The sequence below is a fragment of the Schistocerca nitens genome, chromosome 5, assembly GCF_023898315.1.
Source record: "Schistocerca nitens isolate TAMUIC-IGC-003100 chromosome 5, iqSchNite1.1, whole genome shotgun sequence".
Lineage (NCBI taxonomy): Eukaryota > Metazoa > Arthropoda > Insecta > Orthoptera > Acrididae > Schistocerca > Schistocerca nitens.
The window spans coordinates 751983705-752005358 of record NC_064618.1 but is presented as its reverse complement, the minus strand read 5'-3'; positions in this window follow the sequence as shown (position 1 = coordinate 752005358).

Here is a 21654-nt window from a genome sequence, read left to right as displayed (position 1 = left end):
AGAAATGTCCTTGAATGTGAGAGCACGGAGACCGGAAACGGCATTTGCAGTACCAACACCGCCAGGCAGACATCTCGGACCCAGGCTACGCAGTTCTATACCGTAAGGTAGACCTGCGCTACAAGAATAACGCTTTATTTCCCCTTGTACTAACTTACGACCTAGATGCAGGTTCACTTCAGAATGTTGAATTGGGAAATACGACATAGGCTAGAATCTAGCGTATCACAAACGGCTTGGGAAAACTATTTCACATTTTACATGACCTGAAACAGGGAAATCAGCTGTTCATCCATCATAAATGAAGTGGTCTTATACGCTGCAGAAAGCAGCTACTGTATTAAATATCTAAATGTTGGAAGGAAGATTTGACCTATCGTTTCCTGTACGTAGCTGCGTGCTTCTTAGAGGTGAAGTACATGTTGGAGGACAACTGTCTCTACCTACACTACTCTAAATTATGTTGTATGAGACACAGTAGTCGAACTAAACATTTTATTAATAATACTCTGATGACCACCTGCACATCGCAAAATAAATATTCTTCTTAACGTAACGTCGTTCCATGCTGAACGTAAGTGGGTAATGACAGTGTTACCAGCTACATTCAGTACACGCTGTCGACTTATTTGACACTGCAATGCAATTTCGTACACAAATTTTCTCAAATATTATTTTGTAACCACCCAAATCACATAACAAATTTTGGCGTCCAAAAAAGTAAATTTATATTTTATTTTAGTGTGTTCAAATTGTTGACCATTGACTGGAAGGCGCATTTGCAATCGCCGTTCGAAACAACTATGAACAGATATAATTATAGTGGACGATATGGTAGAGCATACACTGGCGATTCGACGACATATCGTCTGGCGTAGTTGGGGCTTCATCATAGACTGCAACTTTGAGCACTCTCCAAAGAAATAAATCAAGTATGGTCAAATCGGGTTACATCGCAGGCCATTTGAGAGCAGAACTTTGTCCTATACAAAGTCCGTGAAAGCTATTGTTCTGTATTTGCGTTGCAACACGGGACGAGTGAGCTGGACAAGTCATTTTGCTGCCACATACATTGTCGAATATCCAATGGAACCTCTTCTACAAACACCGGCAGAATGTTCGTCAGAAAGCGTGCATACGAAAGTCTATTTAGAACGCCTAAGAATGAAGTAAGGTCCCACAGCGTAATTTCCTATGATGTTGCACCATATGTTTCGCTTTCACGATCGCTGATGTTACATCTCACCAAGCCAGTATGGATTGTCGGCTGCCCAATAGAGCATATTAGCGTGGTTAGTAAACGTTGCTTCGGTAAAGAGCACACGTTGGAAAAACGTAGGGTCGTCTCTCAGTTGCCCAAGGGCAAACCGAGAAAAGCCTGTACAAAGTTCGAAATCTCGGTCGTCGAGTGCCTGATGTAGTAACAGATGATAGGGATGAAAATTCTGTCGACGCAGGATGCGAATGATACTCGTCTGGCTGATTACAAATTTCTTGTCAATATGTCTCGTGCCACTGTGCGGATTCATTATGTCGTATCGAGAAAAGCTTCTCCGTGTTTTCTGTCAGTTGCAGTCTACTTTCGGTCCCTCTTCTTGACGTTTGAGCAGCCTGTCCACACTAGCGTCTTAGTAATTCGTGCAATTGTCTGACGCGTGGAACATTGTCGATCCGGACAGATATCGCTATACCGCTGTACTGTTTTTACGGCATTTCTGTTACATTCACCATGTAAATCCAACTTCTCATTTGTGTACATGTCTGCACGCAACGAATGTTGAAGTAGAAGTGAGCAGCCTGCAGTGCAGACAAGTAAACGCACAATTGTGTTGACATTCTGACACAGCGTAGCATGAGAATTCTTCTTGGCGTTGTTTGCACTGCTAATGCCGATTCCGACCACCGTGTTCTCAAGTTCTAGGACATTTCTCGAATTTTTTTACGACAGGTTTTAAGGTCAACATTAACAAACGCTATATCACTGTAACTGTCTTCTCAAGAGCTATCAAAAAGTATACGGTTCCATAAAAACAGTACTTACTGCAGTATCTTTGTGGATTACAACGCTAATAACAATAACAAAACAAAAAATATGTGCCCGTCAACACTAACATTTGCCGAAAACGTATTTCGATATGTGTAACCGTTCTTGAAATAAAACAGATGTTATGTCTTAACAGGACTCACCCTGAAACGTGTTTGTATTTATTTAAAATTGTGTTTGTATTTGCCTGGTTGGAATCTGAGAAATGTAGAAAACTATTGTGATATCGAAATACGTAAATCTCAGTCCAGGACAACAGAAAATTTCATTCTGAACGAAAATATGTGGAGCTCACACTACACGATGGGAAATAAACGCTAAGCGGTACATCAAACAATTCGACTGCGAGAAAGCAGTTCGTTTTAGATGGATTTTATATATGCTATCTGACTCCAAAACAAAGTATCACACGATAAAATGTTGGTCCCGAACATTGCTGATATTAGCTTTAGTATTGCAAACAATCACTGTATCAAAATTGTTATTGCAATTACACAGCAAATGAAAATAAAAATTAACGCATCAGACTTCCTGATAAAACCGCACGAAAATTTTAATGATAGCACTTTATTGAAATCCTTTACTGCTATTACGCGTCCGAAATGATACTGATATTTTTTTTTCACAAATACGCTCTCACAATCATTTTACCTTACGGTGGACATGACTTTGATGGTAACTTCAATTTCATTTGCCGTGCTTACGATGTGCAGTGCAAGATGGTGTCTTACCAGTTATCATAAAATGCTTCTCAGTACACAACTCGCGATGTGCAATGCGAGTGTGCAAACAAAGTCATGAAAGTAAAACGTGAAAATAGGGAACTAAACGACTGATAAAAGAGGACAAAGACTCCAAGTTTAACTATGCTTCAGTAATTCATGACAAAAGTACATCTTTTCATAAAATTCACACAGCTAGCCAAGATAGCAAAAACATTTCTTACTAATCTCTTGTGTACAGTCGTCTACCTTCACATTCGCTTCAACCATCAGACAGATACACGTGCTTCACTATAAAATTATTCTGTATTTGCGTTGCAACACAGGGCGAGTGAGCTGGACAAGTCTTAACCATGCACAGTTTCGAAACAATAAGACACTATACAGACACAAAAGACTGCATTACCTTCAAAATTGCCTTTTGTCATTCTTGAATTCGTATCATCCCAGTTCCTCAAAATTTACATTGATACCACAGAGGTTAAGTTCATTCTTGAGACTTGCAACTTAAGTCACATTTTGACTTAAACTTCGTTAAAATCGACATGGCAAATAGAATAGTCCCCTTTCAACGCTGTATACTTGCAGCCCACATAGAAAACGACTAGTGTCTTAGACTAAAACTCTACTAGACGCGTTACGTATCCTATCTATACGCAAGACTCACAGTGCATCCTTAGTTTCACTCCTGTCGTTACTTCGCTCCTGCTATCTGAACTTCAAAGATGTCAGGTCCATCTTGAGGGACCTGCACTCATGGAACACAGGATCGGAGGGACAATCGACTTAGCTACAGACTAGCGGATTTTTTCCTGAATGAGAAGCGTTTCGAAACTTCCTGGCAGGTTGAAACAGTGTGGCGAAATGGGACTCGAACCTTGCCACTCGCGGGGATAGCTCTTACCAGCAACGCAAGGCACCTGGTTTGAATCCTGTTGCGACACGGAGTTATATTGAGCAAGACAGTTTATTTCAGTTTTCCGTGGTTTTCCTAAAACGAATGAGGGGAACACTGGTCGTGTCCCTTTGAGAAGGGCGTGGCCGATATCCTTTCTCGTCTTTGTTCTGTCCTATACTGTGTTACACGTCTAACAACATTGCCCTCGCGATGGTTTCATTTCTCTTCCTTCAAACAGTAACTGTAGGAGCAGATAGGATTCAGCAGACACTCACTGTTAGGAATCCTGTCAGATAGAAATATTAAGAAGACGAGGATTTTGCAGCTAGGCAGCAATGCTTGCCCACATTTGTGGGAGACATGAGGTAAGGCGTATCAGGTCACTAGCATTTTCAAACCAGGTGTTGGCCTGAGTGAAAGAAGATCCAAGGGATCAAGTAGTGATAGTGGGAGAGGTACGCCCGCATCTCGTGGTCGTGCGGTAGCGTTCTCGCTTCCCACGCCCGGGTTCCCGGGTTCGATTCCCGGCGGGGTCAGGGATTTTCTCTGCCTCGTGATGGCTGGGTGTTGTGTGCTGTCCTTAGGTTAGTTAGGTTTAAGTAGTTCTAAGTTCTAGGGGACTTATGACCACAGCAGTTGAGTCCCATAGTGCTCAGAGCCATTTGAACCATATGGGAGAGGTACGGCATAGTCTTGGTATAGACTGGACTTTTGATATACCTGTTGGCGGTGACGTGGGCAGGACTTCCACTCAAACTCAGACCACTAACGTTCGCTATCTACAGCTGTTCTGTAATTACGATCAAGACCATCTTGAAAGGTCTGTGAGACGAATTAATGTGGTACTTAAGAGGTTACTAATGACTGCTGAGAATCCATATATTTTGAAGGCGCCAGGTGAAAGGATCCATAGGTCGAGCTACACTCCTGGAAATTGAAATAAGAACACCGTGAATTCATTGTCCCAGGAAGGGGAAACTTTATTGACACATTCCTGGGGTCAGATACATCACATGATCACACTGACAGAACCACAGGCACATCGACACAGGCAACAGAGCATGCACAATGTCGGCACTAGTACAGTGTATATCCACCTTTCGCAGCAATGCAGGCTGCTATTCTCCCATGGAGACGATCGTAGAGATGCTGGATGTAGTCCTGTGGAACGGCCTGCCATGCCATTTCCACCTGGCGCCTCAGTTGGACCAGCGTTCGTGCTGGACGTGCAGACCGCGTGAGACGACGCTTCATCCAGTCCCAAACATGCTCAATGGGGGACAGATCCGGAGATCTTGCTGGCCAGGGTAGTTGACTTACACCTTCTAGAGCACGTTGGGTGGCACGGGATACATGCGGACGTGCATTGTCCTGTTGGAACAGCAAGTTCCCTTGCCGGTCTAGGAATGGTAGAACGATGGGTTCGATGACGGTTTGGATGTACCGTGCACTATTCAGTGTCCCCTCGACGATCACCAGTGGTGTACGGCCAGTGTAGGTGATCGCCCCCCACACCATGATGCCGGGTGTTGGCCCTGTGTGCCTCGGTCGTATGCAGTCCTGATTGTGGCGCTCACCTGCACGGCGCCAAACACGCATACGACCATCATTGGCACCAAGGCAGAAGCGACTCTCATCGCTGAAGACGACACGTCTCCATTCGTCCCTCCATTCACGCCTGTCGCGACACCACTGGAGGCGGGCTGCACGATGTTGGGGCGTGAGCGGATGACGGCCTAACGGTGTGCGGGACCGTAGCCCAGCTTCATGGAGACGGTTGCGAATGGTCCTCGCCGATACCCCAGGAGCAACAGTGTCCCTAATTTGCTGGGAAGTGGCGGTGTGGTCCCCTACGGCACTGCGTAGGATCCTACGGTCTTGGCGTGCATCCGTGCGTCGCTGCGGTCCGGTCCCAGGTCGACGGGCACGTGCACCTTCCGCCGACCACTGGCGACAACATCGATGTACTGTGGAGACCTCACGCCCCACGTGCTGAGCAATTCGGCGGTACGTGCACCCGGCCTCCCGCATGCCCACTATACGCCCTCGCTCAAAGTCCGTCAACTGCACATACGGTTCACGTCCACGCTGTCGCGGCATGCTACCAGTGTTAAAGACTGCGATGGAGCTCCGTATGCCACGGCAAACTGGCTGACACTGACGGCGGCGGTGCACAAATGCTGCGCAGCTAGCGCCATTCGACGGCCAACACCGCGGTTCCTGGTGTGTCCGCTGTGCCGTGCGTGTGATCATTGCTTGTACAGCCCTCTCGCAGTGTCCGGAGCAAGTATGGTGGGTCTGACACACCGGTGTCAATGTGTTCTTTTTTCTATTTCCAGGAGTGTATATTACACCCCAGCGACACCTCAATTACATTGAGAGAGCATGGTTGGTTAAACTTACAAGCGACAGTATTGTACGTGGATCAGAGCTAACTGGTGGAAAAATCCCATCGATAACACATTGAGTGGCTGGACCTTATTTACAATGAAGCCAGGTACGAGGTTCCTTAGGAGCGTTCCCTTAATAAGGGAAGGTAATTCAATAAATGGTGAAAGCTGATCACAAGGCACAGGAAGCTTATTTCAACAAAATGTTGGTGAAATTATATTTGCAGGAGTACACATTATCTGAACTCCATCTAATGTTTCACTCCAAAGAGCTGACACACCAAAACACTGTAAACATCGAATATTTTAAGGTTGCGCGGGAAAATTTCAGTTTTAGTTCAGAGTCAAGAGTCTTCACTGTAGACGTGACGTTGTGCTAGGTTCAGTTCTTAGAAACAATGTGAATTCTGCGTGGATCTTTCAATATGAATCATGAACCTTCTGACATTCTCCTGAGAAACGAAGGTTAATATTTTTACTGGAATCTTACACGTTGGTAAAGAATTCTTGTTCCAGTTGTAGCTCAGGGAAGCAGCAGCCGATTGCTCTCTTGTTGATGGGTACAGTGTAAGCAAAATTAGTAATGGCCTGTCAAATAATGATGCAGAGGTGGTGATACCGAAAGGAAGCAAGGCAAAGTCATATATCAAAGCAGAAAACAAAAAATTCTGTGAGATGAGACCACTTCCAATCCTGTTATTTAAAGCATCTACAGGTGGGCTATGCAAGAACTCTACAATTCAGACAACTTTAATGACAAAACACGATACATTTTTTCGAACCTGTATCAGTTTCTAACTTTACCCAATTCTAAAATTGCAGGCAGTTTTGCACTACTAGCAGAGAACCAGTATGGATTAGCAATGGCATTAGAATTTCAAGTAGGAGGGAACAGGAGCTGTATCATAACATGGAAAACATTCAGAGCCCGGCAACGGAACTTCACTAAAGAAGGTACAGCATGTGCTGAGAAGTGTCACCAGACAGCACAAAACAGTACATTACACGAAGAGAACTGAAAGCAATCAGACCAAAATTAAATCTATTTTATAGTCATTTGTGAAAGACGTATCAGGAAAGTGAGTGGTTCTTCAACATTTTGTATCTCTCTTGTGTCAAAACGAAAGTATCCGTCAGAGATGAGCAAAATATGTAAAAATCACTACCTGTCGTGCACTCCTTCCAATAGTTCACATCCTGTCCCTGTGACGTGTTATTTATTCGTATAATTCCTTACACGTATGGTCGTATTTGATAAATTATTTGAATCTTTTGTTTATAAGTTTTTTAACCAGCATTCTGTACACTATGTAGGTCGTTCTACAGTGGAGCAGCTATGGTTCTCATAGTCTCAGAGGACCTGTGTAACGTTCTTTAAATAACTTTCTTCCTAGTACTGTGATTTAAGTGAAAAACATATCTTATTTGTAACACACTGTATGAATGCCTGAACTGGAAATGCATACAAAGCTGGAATTATCGTGTAGCGTATTGCAGCTACAAGTGGTGTACTTACTCTGTGTCATTGTAAGCAAAAAATTTATACGAACTGATTCGGTAATGCAATTCCCAATACCAATAATGAAATACAGTCACTGCAAAATACTTTCAGTCCCTTAGGCATTGAATCCTCTGGCCCTGTTCAAAACTGACAACTTGAGTGCCTATGCACATAACAAATTAATAAAATTGTCTTACCTCTAAAGGAGCAACGCCCGCATCTCGTGGTCGTGCGGTAGCGTTCTCGCTTCCCACGCCCGGGTTCCCGGGTTCGATTCCCGGCGGGGTCAGGGATTTTCTCTGCCTCGTGATGGCTGGGTGTTGTGTGCTGTCCTTAGGTTAGTTAGGTTTAAGTAGTTCTAAGTTCTAGGGGACTTATGACCACAGCAGTTGAGTCCCATAGTGCTCAGAGCCATTTGAACCATTTTTTTTAAAGGAGCAACGATGGATCGCGATATATTCTGGTCTGTCATGAAGAAGAGTAAGACATACTAATTAAAAATTCGAAATATAAAAATAGCCTTTCTACCTTGGACGAACACCTGATAAAAAGGTGGACACGAACCATTCAACATGGAACCCAACATGACAGTTATTAAAGTGGATAATCGCAAAAAAATGCTCCTGACATCGCAAGAAACTTTCAAGTATAGATAGCCATTGCAATCTAAAAGAAGGTACCCAACGACCAAATCCATATAAGCAATAACTCTCTGATCACGTTAGCTACTAAAACAATAACAAGAACCAAAACGTAACCAGAACAACTAATTAATCTCTCTCTCTCACACAGACACACCCACCCACCCACCCACCCATCCACCCACCCACACACACACACACACACACACACACACACACACACACAGATATATATATATATATATATATATATATATATATATATATATATATATATATATATATATATATAATTTTTTTTAGGTTAGAACCAACTTTTGTAGCTTAAATTTCATGATGTGAAATTATCATTCGGTATTACTTACAATATCCAGCGCTGTTAGCCCATGCGTGTGGTCCTGGAGCTGTGTGTGTATATATATATATATATATATATATATATATATATATATATACAACACAGGCAAAAGACGAAAGATAAACACACAGCGACAGTTGGTGACACCACACACCGGCAACACCCACATGTTGGACACAATATGCAAAGTGCAAGTGATGTATGCGATGTGTTGAATCAAATGTGGGTGAAAGAACGTCGGAAGTCGGCCAACTGAAGGATGGAGACTAATGAACACAGCTCCAGGACCACACGCATGGGCTAACAGCGCTGGATATTGTAAGTAATACCGAACGAAAATTTCACATCACGAAAATTATGCTACAATAGTTGGTTCTAACTTAAAAAAATAACAAGAGAAACACGAAAAATGTAACATAGTAACATATTGCAACTACCACATAATACGTTTATTATACATATAAAAAGAAATATGTATTACGGGCCACTGAAGATGCTTCAGAAATAAAAGGAGCGAAACTCTTATGGCACAAACAAACTGCCTTCAATTAGCAGCATACACGGAACATGCCTCCTCGAATTTTGAAGCTACTAAGGGACGACGGAAAACAGAAAAAAGTGCTGGCCGTAATACTTTGAAATGTACGTGAAATTGTTTTGACTGGTAAATGAAAACATTTAAGCAAAATTCAATGTATTTGAAAAACGTACGACCTGGACAGGGAGGCGGTACTGATTTGGGTGAATTACTAACACTGACCTTTTCAATAGTGAAATTATATTCAAAGTTAAGTTCGACTTTCCAAAACATCTGACACTTAAATTACATTACTCAGCAAAATTACATCCTTTTTACTAATTGAGTCACAAACAATAAGATTTATACAGCAAGTATTATGTAACCTCACTAAAAAAAATCATAAAGACATATCATCAAATTACGTATACCTGTGATAAAAAGTCTTAGGTACATTACAAAAGGGAAATATCTAAATAGCATTTACATCAATTCTGTTTACGTACATTCTGGGGCTACTCGACAATTACCAATTATCAGCCAAGTCATCTACACTGACACCCTGGCAAAACCAAAGTCATAAATATTTAACATCTTTACCTTGCTTGCGAGAAGACTTCTGCTTCCACATTTGTGTTCCCAGTAATACATGTACTCGTAATTCCTACATTATAATCAAACACTTGGTAGCTTCACAGAGCACACCACAAAAACTTCCCTCTCCATCCTCTTTCGCTCACAGACAACCACCCTCTACTGTGCGCCAAGCGCTGTACTGCAACACTACAGTCTCAGACCAGAAGCAGTATCTTTGGCTCTGCGGTCGTGCACAGTCAGCGAACCGCTTTACAGAGCCCGTCAGTATTCGGGCGCCACATATAAGTGTACCCCAGTAGACTCCTTTCACCTATTAATACACATACAACAATAAATAGTATGAACGACTTACACTTAAATGATTGCTACCCATTTTTGTTTCCACTATCTCCTTTCTTAACTCTCATATTTGTTTTGATATGAAATGAACATAGACCAGTTCGGGCACAAGGACACAAATGGCCAGAGGAGGACGTGCCTCATCCAGCCGTAGTCTCATAAAGTTGTTTAGTATTAATATGGTGAGAATACGTGGGCTGCTGTAGCCAGGAAACTTCGATGATACTGGAAAACACATGAAATACGCTGACGATCCCGCGAGGTAGATTTACATACGCGAACTTCCATTACAGTACGTAACTAGACGACAGAATCAGCGAGGAAACCTCCGTTGCCGTGAGTAACAACCCACAACACAGCAGCGCAATTTAACTTTGTAATCAGATTCGGAGCCAACGTGGAACGCATCTGTCACCTCCATTCTCTTTCATTATTACTATATCTGTGGCGTACTGCGCAACATTTCCTGTGATAGAAGAGCCTTGCAATAAATCTCTTTAATGTACTACAGAGAAATTCTGAACATTAGTTTTAGCCAGATCCTAACAACAGGAGATTATATAGGTCTCGGTAACATAAAAATTACAGGTATAACGATAACAGGGAATTATAAGGCGACTGCGACAAAAATTAGCCTAGGCGTAGAACACATTAACGGCATGAATAAAAGTCAGATGTAACATAAGAACTGACTGCCGTTTCGGAAAAGTCTTTCATTAACATATCTCTCCCAAGTTGTAGCGGAGAATTTTGATGGAATAGACATCGGCATGGGAATTGTGCAGGGCTGGGTTCAATTGCAGAAATAATTTATTAAATTCGTTTATCAATCCCCAGTGTCTTATTTTTTCGCGGACCTATTAAACACTAATAATGGACACCCTATGAATTCCGTATCGACTCATACGTCTTCTTCAATCATGTCATCGCACACGTTCTCCAACTCGTAGGGGATCTGCTCCCTCCTCCGCGTTTAACAGTGGAATTTCTATTGCATTCCTTGTGTTACGGCCTTCATTATTATATCCATAGCTGTTTTGTCTTTTCTATATGCTGTATCAGCTCTTCCGATGATCATTTCTTTTTCGATTTCTTCACATTTTTTCTGCAGCCGTTTCACCTTGTCTTCCATGCATTTCCTATTTATTTAATTCCTAAGCGACATATTTCTGTATTGCTGAATTTCTCCGAGCATTATTAAACTCCCTACTTTAGACGATCAGTTGAAGTGTTTCTCCTGTCACCCAAGTTTTTTCGGCATTACCATCCTTGTACCTATGTCTGTCTGTCCAACTTTTGTGATGGTCCTTTTTAGAGGTTTCCTTTTCTTTCCAACTGAACTGCCTACTGTAGCTATAGCCTTACAGAACATCAAACCTATCTCATCATTCTTCACTACACAGTATCTCACCTCTTTGCACATTCACCGAGCGGGGTAGCGTAGTGGTTACTGATGTGTCAGCACAGCATGGAATTCAACTTTTACACAACGACACAAGCTCAGCGCAATAGACTGTGGGGTGGTAGGACTGCACCAAGTGAAAAATCAGGCAATCACCATCGACAGTTGTACTGAACATTTATTTGGCACATTTAAACAAGACAAATAACAAATAAAACCGTCAACACATTTTTAAAATTACCATTTACGTGAGAGCAACTTACTTCAAAATTTAAACGTTCATGAACCACAGCACTTATGGCCTATTATACATTTAGTGAAATGAGTTAAAATTATTTACTCAAGAACTATGATCAACCTGAAGAACAATTTACTAAAATTTAAAGAGGAAATATAGTCTTTCGTTACTGCAGTGATTGGTATTACCAAAGTAATTCAGAGTACAGGCAACAACAAATCAGAATTAATTACGATATTAACATACTGTCATTGAAAGAATTCTTGTACTTTCGTTAACAGAATCCGTTTGAAACTATTTAAACAGACAATAACAACTGGTCTCTCAGTAACTTGTAAGAATTTAAGAAACTACTCATTTAGAATTAAACACGTGTCTCTCAGACACACTGTCACTTCAAAACGAAACGTAACAGTACCGTTATTACAATTCGCAGCAAAATATAGCCAGGGAAAAGCTTATCCACGTATATCTATAACAATTGGCCAGCTTAATTCCGTCGTGTGATATAAATACAGTAACCAGGTGGCCCTTAGACAAGGACCAGCCAAACTGTTTCCAATGGCGGTTAACACTGACAGTAGCAATCTACAAAAAGTATGTATCAGCGCTCCAGGCCCTAGTGAATGTTAATCATCACATCACACACAGCTTTCACTTGAACCTTTCGTACTAAGTAAGTTGAAATTAACACATTCGAGGACACACTCAGTAGGAATAGCAACGGCCGGCCAAGACAAAGTCAGTGTCTTTTCAAAAGACGATGATTGAGTCTTTCCCTTCCATTCAGAAGATGTCGAAGAAATTGCAATAGCACATTCGGTGGTAGTAAGTTCTCACATTTCTTGTGAGATACAGAACTTGCGTAATTTGGAAGAGAAACTATTAATTTACTCTCTAGAACTGAACTCTGGAGCTGAGCATGAATATATATCAAATCCTTTTTTGGATATATCATTACAGCTGGCTGGTATGAGCACTAGGATGAAAGAAATACTTACAGGTTTTGCTGGTGGCAATATGCTTAAAATTTAATTAGCGAAAGACTGACGTCATCTGGATGAGGAGCAAAGACTATCAACAGCTGGCAAGGGGAGCTTTGGAATGATTAGTGCCATTCGCCAATTTGTACCTAGGTTAACTACCGTTCTCTTTAATGGTGAACACAAAAACTAAGACAAGGAATAGGCTCCAATTAGAAAATGATTTGGTTAGTTTTTTTTTTCAAAAAGTATTAATAAATACACAGGCATAGCCCTCTTATTGAAACTGTTGCATTTTTACTGTAGTGCAGGACCTACACCCCTTGTTTACTTTAATCTGGCTAATTTACATCTGTGACATATGTCGCTGGAATTACCCGATGAACACAAACTATCCTGTAAAATCCTGATAAGTGAGATTTCTACCACAGCAGATGACCGCAACGAAACATATGTTGTCGTGCATGTCGCAAATTCTGGTGATACCATTTAAAAATATTAAACTGAAGTCACTCCTGCGTCCGCGACCCCCTCGAGGAAGACTTTGCGAGCCTACTGAGGGTGGCGACTCATAGGTTGAAAACCACTGGGCTAGAGGGTGATTGTCTCCAGCAGTGGATTATAATAGACCGATGATGATGATAGAATTTTACGATAGTCGTTCATACTTTCTACTGCCAGTCTCCTCTTTTACTGATTATTTTTAAAGTTTAAATACTAGAATCATTAGCTGTTTCGTAAATATAGATATAAGAAACAAAAATGAAATTAATTTTTATTTATATTGTTTCTTCTTCCGTTCTTAAAATCCTTATTCGGCAGCTTACGCTTCTGCAGCACCTCAGAGGAGTACACATTCGTTTGTGAATTATTTTATGATCTGACGAGTAGAGACTTACTTTCATTCACCTGTGTGCTTAGTAGTTTCATTAAAAAGGGTACTGCGTGTCTGTGTGTTTGCTAGGCTCAGATGCTCTTTTTAAACTGTGCAGTGTAATGTTCCACCGCCTTTACCCGTACCATGACAGTCGTCTGCTTTGGTTTGAACAGTTAGTTCAGTTATTAAACACATTAGTTAGCCGCCAGCTTCCTTTCTACAGCAACTAATGAGAGTGCATCGCTCGTTTGTGAATTGTTTTGAGAGCTTCTAACTGTAAGCGGCTTATTTTCATTTACCTACATGATTAGTAAAAATGGTTCAAATGGCTAGGAGCACTAAGCGACTTAACTTCTGGGGTCATCAGTCGCCTAGAACTTAGAACTAATTAAACCTAACTAACCTTAGGACATCACACACATCCATGCCCGAGGCAGGATTCAAACCTGCGACCATAGCGGTCGCTCGGTTCCAGACTGTAGCGCCTAGAACCGCACGGCCACTCCAGCCGGCTACATGATTAGTAGTTCAATTATTAACCTTACTGTATGTTCGTGTATTTGGGTTTTAATAGCTATCAGGTTTACAGTTACGTCTTCTTTAGTGTGTATGGGGAACGTGATTGCTGTTTTCGGATGCGATCTGATTTGCGGTCAGTCGCATAGCTCCAGATAATGCCTCCACTTGTCACGCAGCTGGACTTCGTTGCCAATGAGCATCACTTTGGGGAATCGAATGTGGGAATCCAAGTGATGTCCAGCGCATCCCACGTGTCTCCCAGTCGGTCTACTGTGACCGCCCTGGTTACTGCGGAAGCTCAGGAGGACCTTTCACCCGTGTTCGTGGAAGGCCGATCCAAGGTGTGACAGGCAGCGAAATAGTCCCTGGAGGGCGGGGATCAGAAGAACTCAACGATTCCTCTGACAGATAGGTTTCAAGTGCTGCCTGTGGCTGATCCTGAGCCAGATGCAGTCGCTTGTCCTGTTTCAGAGAAAGACTCTCAGCCTTAGAGATCCGGAAGTTCACAGAGGGTGGGATTACTGGTAGCTGGGACCTCCAACGTTAGGCACATAACGGGGCTCCTTAGGGTTATTGCTGCCAAGGCAGGGGAAGATGTCCAGTGGGTACTCTGTGTGCACACCGAGGGGGAATCATCCCAGATGCCGAACAGATGCTTTCAGATGCCATGAAGAGCATGTGGTGTAGCTAACTGCATGTGGTGGCTCATGTCGATACAAATGATTTGCATCAGAAGAGATTCTCTCTGGTTTCCGGCAGATATCCGAATTGGTTAAGACTGTCAGTATTGCTTGCGAGATGAAGGCAGAGCTCGCCATCTGTAGCATCGTCGATAGTGCCAACTGAGGACCCTCGATACAGACCAGAGAGTTGGGTCTGAATCAAAGGCTCTGGCGGTTTCACGACAGTGTATGCTAGAGCTATCTCGACCTGCGTCGTCAGGCGGTGGGTTTCCTGGCTCCAGTTAATAGGTTAGCGGACCACTACACACAGGAAGACGCTAAATGGTAATGGTGCCGTGTGGAGTGGACTGGACGGTGTTTTAAGTTAGAGGATCGTGGGAAAGAACAAAAAGGGTGTCAAACGGTATACGTCAAACACAGGACGAAGGTATGCCTAGGAAACACAGGTATTAGAGATGTTAACTGTCATAGTTGTGTTGGGGCAGAACGAGAGCTCCAAGTGGGAATAAAAAAACAATAAAGCTCAAATTTTGGTAAACATTTTTGGAATACAGTTATCAATAGATTATTATATTTTGACTAAAGTTCAGTCTTGATCACACCATTTATGTTTCAATGATATAGGTAACCGGTTTCGGTTATTTTTACATAACCATCATCAGACCTGTGGATTAATTTTAGGAAATAATGAGACGATTAATATAATTAGGGATAACTTAGTACAATACAAAAATATGACTAAAGATGAAATAATCGAATTTGTAGAACTGCTTGAATGCACTTTAGATTACAATTATTTCACTTTTAATACTAAAATCTATTGTCAGAAAGATGGCTTAGCAATGGGCAATTCTTTAGCTGGGACAGTTGCAGACATTTTCGTGAACCACATTGAGACGCAATTCCTGAAAAATAACCCTGATATCGCAAATAAAATCATATATTACAAGCGATATGTAGATGATACATTATTGCTTTATAATGGTTCAAAAGATGAAATTGAGAAGTTTGCTATAAAATTAAACTCTATGCATCTGAAGTTACAATTTACGGTTGAGCATGAAAATCGAAAATCTATTAACTACCTAGATCTCACTATAACTAATAAGAATGGGAAACATTTCTTCACCTTATACAGGAAACCTACAACCACTTATGTTATTATTAATGCCACATCATGTCATCCTGACAAGTATAAAATAGCATTTTTAAGTCTATGATACACCGAATACTAAAATTACCGCTAGAAGCTAATGAGATCAAAAAGGAAATGACCATTTTAAAACAAATTGCAAAAACCAACTCTTTCGACACACGACAGGTAGATATCATTTTTAATAAAGTGCAACAATCACAAAGTACTCCACTAATAGGTAATCCAAAATATATGAAGATGACGTAAATGGGAAACATATCAGACAGAATTACTAATTTATTCAAAAATTCTGGAATAACAATAGCATTTACAACTGACAATACTTTACAACAAAAATTAAGACATACCGTAAGTAAAGATAATGGAAAATTTACCAGATCAGGAGTGTACAAGATCCAATGTAGAGACTGTGAGAAAATATATATCGGCCAAACAGGTCGAAATTTTGCAGTAAGGTACAAAGAACATATGTCGGGTACCTCACGAACAAAGTCTGTATTCGGTCATCATATAACATTCAAGAATCATGCTGAGGGGACAGGAGAGCAGAATTTACAAGTTCTTCATTATGCAAATAAAGGCTTACTTATGAATATCTTAGAAGAGATCTAGATATATGTTCATTTGAAAACCAAATCATCAATGCTGCTGAATGAACAATTAGATTTTCGCGAAAAATACTTTTACGACCTTTTTGACGAAATTTTATAATAAAAGCACCTACTCTTTTGTTTTAAAATATAAGACTAGTTATACCCATGGCAAAAGCTATGTATGTAAAATATGCTGTACAACATATAAAAACTTTATTAAATTGACATTGATTATTATAAAAATTATTAGATCGATGAGTTCTAAAAATTTAATCAGCGGTCTCATCAGTTGTTCAGACATACATAATGCGGAACGTACTCTTGGCTGCTACCCTACTGCTATAAAGAATATTGCTATGAAAACTACAATTAAAGTAAGACGATTCAGCAGCATCCAACAAAGATGCAATTGTAGGCGACTCGATATAATCGATATATACCACAACTCCAAAGACTTTCACATCTTTGATGTAACACACCGTAATAGTATTAAGGTTGCCCATAGAGGGCACAACTATTACACATCGTAGTTTACTGTTTTTATCTAAAATATAAATAAGCTGTACACATACTAACTATCTGTTAATCAGACATTTAAATGAATCAATTTTATGTTATTAGTGTATTTCCTACTTTTATACTTCGACAATGGCGTCATATTATGAACGCTGATTGGCAGTTGTGAAGTAGTGTGACAGGAAGTAGGCGGAGCCTCTGCATATTTAAGCTCGTGCTCATAACCATCAGTTGACTTCGTAGCAGCTGAGGAGGGCTCCGCCTACCATCCTAAGGGAGCCATGGGTATAATTAATTTTATTTTATCTTGTTAAATTTTGACGTTATTAGATACTTTCATTTTATTTAAAGATTGGTTTCTAGTATTTCCTAAAATCAATCCACAGGTCTGATGATGGTTATGTAAAAATAACCGAAACCGGTTACCTGTATCATTGAAACATAAATGGCGTGATGAAGCCTGAACTTTAGACAAAATATAATAAAGCTCAAATCTTTACAGGTACTGGAAGCTGACCAGAGATAAGTTCAATCGAAATTATTACGAGGACTTAATGGTGATGAGAAAGGAAAGATGATATATAAACGGCGGTGGCCTCTCTCTCTTGCTGTTAGAATTAAATTATCTTGTAATGAAATTGAAATACATACTTTTTGCGAGTTAATATTGTTAGGAGATACAGTTGACTACCGAAATATAATTACTTCCTTTAACCGACCCCGTGCCTTAGATGATATATTTGAATGTTGGGCTCCATAAGGTTCCCTTTCTGTGCAGAAACCGTGGAATATAAAAATAATGTAGCAACCAGTCGCGGAAACATAATTTATTTATCTTGTTGCAAATCTATTTCGACTGATATCAGTCATCATCGGTGCTAAAGCAAATACAAGAGACAGGGCATAAAGAAATGTCTCTTGTATTTGTTTTAGCACCGATGATGACTGATATCAGTCGAAATAGATTTGCAACAAGATAAATAAACTATGTTTCCGCGACTGGTTGCTACATTCATTATAATTGTAGATGATACAGTTGCTAAAAGATTCAAAGAATGCTTGAGTGTCATCTCAAATACGTAGCCCACTCGAACAATTATAGTTGGTGGTGGCTTCAGTCTAGGCTACCCTTGATGGCACATGTACTATTCCAAGCCGGTGATAGGAATATAACTTTGCCCGACATTTTAATGAATGGCTTATCGATAATTATTTTCAACAATTATTTCAGGAGCCCACTCGAAATGGAAGTGGTATGGAAAAAATTATTGACCTCTTAGCAATAAATAATCCTGAGCAATTAGGGTGCATCATGACGGATATAGGAACTGGTGATTACAAGGTGCATGTATATCATAACATACAATTTCATCAAAAATAAACGTGAAATATAAATAATCCTGAGCAATTAGGGTGCATCATGACGGATATAGGAACTGGTGATTACAAGGTGCATGTATATCATAACATACAATTTCATCAAAAATAAACGTGAAATATATCCGTTTCAAAATGCACATATAAATTCGCTCGACACCCTCCTAAGAGATAGCGTCTATTCCTTCCGAACTATGTAAGCGTACACCAGTTGTGGCTTAAATTCTAGGAAATTGTATCGTCATCCATTGAGAGGTTAGGAAATGAGAGATTAATGCCAGGTACATTAATAAGAGACGGAAATGATCGCCGATTGCACACAAAACAGGTCAAAAAAAATTGCAGAAACAACGAAAAAAGCATTCCAAATTTAATATCACGTAAATTCCTCAAGATTGGCGAAGTTTTATGGAAGCTCGAAATTAAGTCATCCCCCATGAACCATGGACCTTGCCGTTGGTGGGGAGGCTTGCGTGCCTCAGCGATACAGATGGCCCTACCGTAGGTGCAACCACAACGGAGGGGTATCTGTTGAGAGGCCAGACAAACATGTGGTTCCTGAAGAGGGGCAGCAGCCTTTTCAGTAGTTGCAGGGGAAACAGTCTGGATGATTGACTGATCTGGCCTTGTAACATTAACCAAAACGGCCTTGCTGTGCTGGTACTGCGAACGGCTGAAAGCAAGGGGAAACTACAGCCGTAATTTTTCCCGAGGACATGTAGCTTTACTGTATGATTAAATGATGATGGCGTCCTCTTGGGTAAAATATTCCGGAGGTAAAATAGTCCCCCATTCGAATCTCCGAGCGGGGACTACTCAAGAGGACGTCGTTATCAGGAGAAAGAAAACTGGCATTCTACGGATCGGAGCGTGGAATGTCAGATCCCTTAATTGGGCAGGTAGGTTAGAAAATTTAAAAATGGAAATGGATAGGTTAAAGTTAGATATAGTGGGAATTAGTGAAGTTTGGTGGCAGGAGGAACAAGACTTTTGGTCAGGTGATTACAGGGTTATAAATACAAAATCAAATAGGGGTAATGCAGGAGTAGGTTTAATAATGAATAAAAAAATAGGAGTTCGGGTTAGCTACTACAAACAGCATAGTGAACGTATTATTGTGGCCAAGATAGACACAAAGCCCATGCCTACTACAGTAGTACAAGTTTATATGCCGACTAGTTCCGCAGATGACGAAGAGGTTGATGAAATGCATGATGAGATGGAAGAAATTATTCAGGTAGTGAAGGGAGACGAAAATTTAATAGTCATGGGTGACTGGAATTCGTCAGTAGGAAAAGGGAGAGAAGGAAACATAGTAGGTGAATGTGGATTGTGGGGAAGAAATGAAAGAGGAAGCCGTCTTGTAGAATTTTGCACAGAGCATAACTTAATCATAGCTAACACTTGGTTCAAGAATCATAAAAGAAGGTTGTATATCTGGAAGGATCCTGGAGATACTAAAAGGTATCAGATAGATTATATAATGGTAAGACAGAGATTTAGGAACCAGGTTTTAAATTGTAAGACATTTCCAGGGGCAGATATGTATTCTGACCACAATCTATTGATTATGAACTGCAGATTGAAACTGAAGAAACTGCAAAAAGGTGGGAATTTAAGGAGATGGGACCTGGATAAACTGAAAGAACCAGAGGTTGTAGAGAGTTTCAGGGAGAGCATAAGGGAACAATTGACAGGAATGGGGGAAAAAATACAGTATAAGATGAATGGGTAACTCTGAGGGATGAAGTAGTGAAGGCAGCAGAGGATCAAGTAGGTAAAAAGACGAGGGCTAATAGAAATCCTTGGGTAACAGAAGAAATATTGAATTTAATTGATGAAAGGAGAAAATATAAAAATGCAGTAAATGAAGCAGGCAAAAAGGAATACAATCGTCTCACAAATGAGATCGACAGGAAGTGCAAAATGGCTAAGCAGGGATGGCTAGAGGACAAATGTAAGGATGTAGAGGCTTGTCTCACTAGGGGTAAGATAGATACTGCCTACAGGAAAATTAAAGAGACCTTTGGAGAGAAGAGAACCACTTGTATGAATATCAAGAGCTCAGATGGCAACCCAGTTCTAAGCAAAGAAGGGAAGGCAGAAAGGTGGAAGGAGTATATAGAGGGTCTTATCTTAGAAGAAAGATTAAGAAAAGGCAAACCTACGTCTCTAGCATTTGTAGACTTAGAAAAAGCTTTTGACAACGTTAACTGGGATACTCTCTTTCAAATTCTGAAGGTGGCAGGGGTAAAATACAAGGAGCGAAAGGCTATTTAATATTTGTACAGAAACCAGATGGCAGTTATAAGAGTCGAGGGGCATGAAAGGGAAGCAGTGGTTGGGAAAGGAGTGAGACAGGGTTGTAGCCTCTCCCCGATGTTATTCAATCTGTATATTGAGCAAGCAGTAAAGGAAACAAAAGAAAAATTCGGAGTAGGTATTAAAATTCATGGAGAAGAAGTAAAAACTTTGAGGTTCACCGATGACATTGTAATTCTGTCAGAGACAGCAAAGGTCTTGGAAGAGCAGTTGAACGGAATGGACAGTGTCTTGAAAGGAGGATATAAGATGGACATCAACGAAAGCAAAACGAGGATAATGGAATGTAGTCAAATTAAATCGGGTGATGCTGAGGGGATTAGATTAGGAAATGAGACACTTAAACTAGTAAAGGAGTTTTGCTATTTAGGGAGTAAAATAACTGATGATGGTCGAAGTAGAGAGGATATAAAATGTATACTGGCAATGGCCAGGATATCGTTTCTGAAGAAGAGAAATTTGTTAACATCTAGTATAGATTTAAGTGTCAGGAGGTCGTTTCTGAAAGTATTTATATGGAGTGTAGCCATGTATGGAAGTGAAACATGGACGATAACCAGTTTGGACAAAACGAGAATAGAAGCTTTCGAAATGTGGTGCTACAGAAGAATGCTGAAGATAAGGTGGGTAGATCACGTAACTAATGAGGAGGTATTGGATTGGGGAGAAGAGAAGTTTGTGGCACAACTTAACTAGAAGAAGGGATCGGTTGGTAGGACATGCATCAAGGGATCACAAATTTAGCATTGGAGGGCAGCGTGGAGGGTAAAAATCGTAGAGGGAGACCAAGAGATCAATACACTAAGCAGATTCAGAAGGATGTAGGTTGCAGTAAGTACTGGGAGATGAAGATGCTTGCACAGGATAGAGTAGCATGGAGAGCTGCATCAAACCAGTCTCAGGACGGAAGACCACAATAACAACGAAATTAAGTTCGGACTTCAGTGCGAAATACTTTTAGAATTTCCACAACGAAACTCC